At 40.7% G+C, this 6,000-nt stretch overlaps 1 long non-coding RNA gene across 1 annotated transcript; it reads left to right on the forward strand.

Annotated features, from left to right (window-relative positions):
• The first annotated feature begins 1,256 nt into the window (after window positions 1–1,256).
• LOC127009468 (uncharacterized) lies at window positions 1,257–5,339 on the forward strand. The gene is made up of 3 exons (XR_007762002.1): window positions 1,257–1,396; window positions 3,040–3,126; window positions 4,948–5,339. It is a non-coding gene; the product is annotated as an uncharacterized LOC127009468 (long non-coding RNA).
• Window positions 5,340–6,000: the final 661 nt, after the last annotated feature.

Here is a 6,000-nt window from a genome sequence, read left to right on the forward strand (position 1 = left end):
AACACTTGTGAGTGAGACCGGTGTCTCTCTCTCTCTCTCTCTCTCTCTCTCTCTCTCTCTCTCTCTCTCTCTCTCTCTCTCTCTCTCTCTCTCTCTCTCTCTCTCTCTCTCTCTCTCTCTCTCTCTCTCTCTCTCTCTCTCTCTCTCTCTCTCTCTCTCTCTCTCTCTCTCTCTCTCTCTCTAATATATATATATATATATATATATATATATATATATATATATATATATATATATATATATATATATATATCCTCCTCATCTTCACTGAAATCGGGGGGGCACACCTCCCCCACTCTGAGCCATGTCAGAAAAACTTAAGTACCTTGTACTTACTTTTCTACTGTCCAACGTCTTCCATTGCTCTACCCGGTCTCCCACCCACGTCTCTCCTACCAGTTCACCCTATATTGGAGAGAAGACACCATCATTATGGCTCAGGCCCCTTAAAACCAAACCAAAATAGGCAAAATAATCCTTTGTCTGGGCTATCCTGGGCGATTGGGAGCGAGGGGCCGTGCGTATTGTCTGCTTGACGGCTGCTGTGTGTGTGTGTGTGTGTGTGAGTGTGTGTGTGTGTGTGTTGTTGTTGTTGTTGTTGACTTGTAACCTTACTAAATCAGCTTCCTCGAGGCTGGGCGTTCTGTACCGTCTCCGTCAGTTCTTCTCCCCTGCACAGTTACTATCCATTTACAGGGGCCTTGTCCGCCCTCGTATGGAGTATGCATCTCATGTGTGGGGGAGTCCACTCACACAGTTCTCCTTGACAGAGTGGAGTCAAAGGCTCTTCGTCTCATCAGCTCTCCTCCTCATACTGATTGTCTTCTACCTTTCAAATTCCGCCGCCATGTTGCCTCTCTTTCTATCTTCTATCGATATTTTCATGCTGACTGCTCTTCTGAACTTGCTAACTGCATGCCTCCTCCCCTCCCGCGGCCCCGCTGCACACGACTTTCTACTCATGCTCATCCCTATACTGTCCAAACCCCTTATGCAAGAGCAAACCAGCATCTTCACCCTTTCATCCCTCACACTGGTAAACTCTGGAACAATCTTTCTTCATCTGTATTTCTTTGTGCCTACGACTTAAACTCTTTCAAGAGGAGGGTATCAGGACACCTCTCCTCCCGAAATTGACCTATCTTTTTGGACACTCCTTTGACCTCTGTTCAGGAGCAGTAAGTAGCGGGCTTTTTTTTTTTCTTTACGCCCTTGAATTGTCTCCTTAGCTCTAAAAAAAAAAAAAAAAAAAGTTTCTTGAAGAACGGGTGTATCTCTTCTAAAACAGTGGAGATTTTTTCCTAATACAGCGTGTGTCGTACCACAGATGGAGAAGCTGTCGTGCTCCATCATACTGCGTCAGGCGTATGTTGACGACATCCACGTCAAACTTCAGGTAATTATTCTCAAATTATCTCTAAAACTGAACTTGACTGAAATACCCCACAGCCCAGAAGTGGTAAAACGACTTTTCTTACTGATGTTACAGACCGACCGTTGCAAAGGCATTCCTGATTTACGGATGCTCACCGATGGCTAGGCTATTGGTTCAACTGTTATTGCTTGTGCGTTGCTACTGCCCTAAATACTACTACGACTATTTATACCATGCCTTTCCGTTCAACCATTATTTAAATTATTCTCTTTTTTGTTGTTGTTGTTCGATTAGGGGTAAAAGAACCTAGTGTTTTGAGGCCATCCCCACCCAGTTTTATTTTTGTCTTTGTTTTATTTTATTGTAACTTTTTTCCAAAACCTCCTGACCACCCAGTGGCGACACTGGGGACGTAACAATCTGTATGTATGTATGTATGTATGTATGTATGTATGTATATGGTAGGGTGACCAGATGTCCCCGGTTTACGGGGACAGTCCCCGTTTTCAGCGACCTGTCCCCGGCTACTGCTGTCCCCGGAAATGTCCCCGGTTTTCACACGGTTTTTCACTATACGTATAGTTGCGCACCGTACTACTCGCACTGTACAGTGTACAGTGTATATAGCTAAGGAAATGATAAACAGCTTTGCACGGCATAATTTGCGAGACTGCCTTCCAAGAACATACAAATTATTAATCAATTGAATTTTTATTCAGTTCCTTTGCAATTTAGGATAAATATGGTGAGAGAAACTTTTGAATGCTGCTTTATATGAATGGTAAGGGCAGTGTCCCCGTTTTAGTTTTTTAATGACAAAAACACTACATGTTTTGAAAGTTTTTACGCCTCTGAACCGAAAATGTCCCCGGATTTTGTCTCAGAAATCTGGTCACCTTAGTATATGGATGTGTTTGTACGGGTGTATGTGTTTGTATATGTATGTTGGTATATAAAGTTTTGCTAACCTCTGTGGCTATTTAATACCATGAATATCAGAATATATTTTCTTGTATCGTCAGAATGCCGAGATGTGTTCATTATGTCTACTAAGGAGCCATCTATGGCTCTGCAGACTAGGCCATTTATAATGGATATGTAATACGCACCTTATGGTATGATTTTCTATAATGGCAATAAATATCAGTCAATCAATCAACTAATATTTACATTGACAATGAACTCACCCGTGTCTGCTTTCATAGGAACCATTCTCTCCCTGTATATTTTTTTTTATCCTATACATCTTATACCGTCTGATACTCTTAGCCTATTTAGCTATCATAATATCAAGTTCCTTTTAGCTACGCTGGTGTTTTTAGCAATCTGGCTAATTCAATACACTTCACACTGGTTTCGCCATTTTCTATATTCGTAGAAACTCCCTTCATTAACCCTTTCTCGTCTTTAAGCCTGCACTTAGGATAATTATATGAATTCTTTAATGTATGGTAAGTGATTTGTTCTCTAGCCCCTCAACTATTACCCATTAACTAAATGATAGTAAGTCATATCGACATGGCTTCTCCGGACTGTGCGTTCCATCCAGCCTCCAGGTCCTTCGAGATCAGCAGGCCCTCATGTAATTCCCAATTAGCTTCCTCAAGGTGTATTCAAAGCCGTTCGTAACTAACTTCTAAATATGGAACCTACTCTCCCCACAGCTGGGACATGTGCTGGACATGGCTCAAAGATATCCGGGCTTCAACATGGCGCACATTTTCACCGTAAGAAATGAGAATCTTGTCGAGGTAAGTAAAATTATCTGTTGGAGCACGTGCAGCAAAACGCCTTGTTGCCTCTAAAATAATATTCCTTCATTAGTAAATTTCCAAACAGAATTTCCATTTAAATAATTAAAAAAAATATTTTTCCTCATACACACACACACACACACACACACACACACACACACACACACATATATATATATATATATATATATATATATATATATATATATATATATATATATATATATATATATATATATATATATACTAAATCAGCTTCCTCGAGGCTGGGCGTTCTGTACCGTCTCCGCCAGTTCTTCTCCCCCGCACAGTTGCTGTCCATATACAGGGGCCTTGTCCGCCCTCGTATGGAGTATGCATCTCATGTATGGGGGGGCTCCACTCACACAGCTCTTCTGGACAGAGTGGAGGCTAAGGCTCTTCGTCTCATCAGCTCTCCTCCTCATACTGATAGTCTTCTACCTCTTAAATTCCGCCACCATGTTGCCTCTCTTTCTATCTTCTATCGATATTTCCACGCTGACTGCTCTTCTGAACTTGCTAACTGCATGCCTCCCCCCCTCCCGCGGCCCCGCTGCATTCGACTTTCTACTCATGCTCATCCCTATACTGTCCAAACCCCTTATGCAAGAGTTAACCAGCATCTTCACTCTTTCATCCCTCACGCTGGTAAACTCTGGAACAATCTTCCTTCATCTGTATTTCCTCCTGCCTACGACTTGAACTCTTTCAAGAGGAGGATATCAGGACATCTCTCCTCTCGTATTTGACCTTGCTTTCGGCCACCTCTTTTGTTTCTTTTTTAGGAGCAGCGAGTAGCGGGCCTCTTTTTTATTATTGTTTTCTTTTTTTGTGTGCCCTTGAACTGCCTCCTTTCGTATTCCCATATCAGGAGTCGTAAGAAAGGGACTGTCCTGGCCCGCCTTAGGGTGGCTTCCTCATGTCCCGGGGAGTTCAGCCGTACCGTGATGACTGCTTAGTCCCCCTGACTGTTCGGCACTTGCCCCAGTCTTAGGGACCAGCGAGAGCGATACCTCTCCCGGTGTCAGTGTGGAGATGGGAGTTTCTCTCTCTCTCTCTCTCTCTCTCTCTCTCTCTCTCTCTCTCTCTCTCTCTCTCTCTCTCTCTCTCTCTCTCTCTCTCTCTCTCTCTCTCTCTCTCTCTCTCTCTCTCTCTCTCTCTCTCTCTCTCTCTCTCTCTCTCTCTCTCTCTCTCTGGTGCTTGGGGAGAAGGCATTCTCCCCGGGGCATGAGGTCATAGACTACCACCAGGAGGCTGGTATCCTCGATATGCTGTAGGTTTACAGCAAATGGTGGTTGCTTTTATATTGTTTTTAAAATTTCTATTATGCACTTATGTTTAACTTTTTATGATTTTATGCGAGGTTATTTTATTCGGCGCCATATGACCGGTGCAGTTGCGGCGCCATGATTCTAGTACAATCAATCAATCTTGATCAATCAAATATAATTAACTCAAGAAAAGAGGTTTTATATTACATTGCTCTGAGCGTTACCGAACACCAAACAGTAATTAAGAGTCCTAACTATAAATCTCAATAGGGTTAAGCTAATATTGTGACAGGAGATCTGTCTCTCCCACTGGTACCTACAGCAGCGATACACTCATAACCATCGTATTCTTGAAACATCGGAATAATTGTCGATTCAGTACTTTCCAAAGTTCAGTAACGCCTAATTCCGTGCTTTCACTGCACATATTTTTATGAATTGCAAAAAAAAAAAGTCATAATAATAAAATAAAATTCAATGTGTTGCCGCAACACTACGTACTAACAAATTATATTTCATCCCACAGATCCTACGGTTCGTGGTCATGTATGTCGTCATTTTCCACCAGTTCTGGACGACTGAGGACTGACTGAAAAGTGGCATGGTACGAATAACGAAAAGAGATAATTTAGCAAGAAAAAGAAAAAAACAGGCAATCACGACCATGAGCATTACTCTTATGACTGGCAGACATTTGCAGATACAGTAAAACTAGTAAAGGACGAACATTAACCAGCAATAACAAAACCAGCAACAGCATCAATAGTAATACCACAACCATCTATGTATGATCAACCTATTTGGTATTGTGAAAATCGGTAATTTTCTATAATATAATATAATAAAATATAATAATATAATGTAATATAATATTAATGAATAAGAGTACCAAAAATTATGATGATATAAAATAATCATAATTGTAACTAGAATAGTATATTAATGATGATATTATTAATAATCCTCATTAATAGCACTGTCATAATCAGTATATTTCATTCACTGCAGCTTATATGCCTCTCCTAAACATTTATATTAGTTTTTTTTATAAGTTTATTCTTTACAATTTCGATGTAAACGTTCCGTAAACTTCTTAAATTTATCACACCATACACAAAGATACACAACGATATAGGGAGAATACAAGAGGCCAGAGAGTGGATTATTTACCACATTACCTTACCTTCGATAAATATATCTAACGTTCATATACAGTTTCAAAGCTCAACTACCACAACCTCAAAAACTTCAACTACATTATCTGCTCAGTCTATTCCACTCATTAGCCGCCCTGCTCGTGAACCAGTTGCCATTTATTTCCTCCCTGAACCTAACTTTATCCAACTCATGCCCGTTTTTTCGTGCTCGCATATGTCTTTTTGTGGTTTCTGGTGATCATACAGTGATTTTGGGGTTGAAGGTCAAAGCCCACACACAAACCCAAATCCCTTACTCAGCTAGTGATCAAGAACTGTTTTGTTTTTATTATGTAATTACTTAGGGGTTATTCTTTTCTTATACTTAAGAGGTTGTATTTGTTTGTTCATGTTGAGCTGCACCATCTATTTATTGGCATAAG

Source organism: Eriocheir sinensis, chromosome 41 (genome assembly GCF_024679095.1).
Source record: "Eriocheir sinensis breed Jianghai 21 chromosome 41, ASM2467909v1, whole genome shotgun sequence".
NCBI lineage: Eukaryota > Metazoa > Arthropoda > Malacostraca > Decapoda > Varunidae > Eriocheir > Eriocheir sinensis.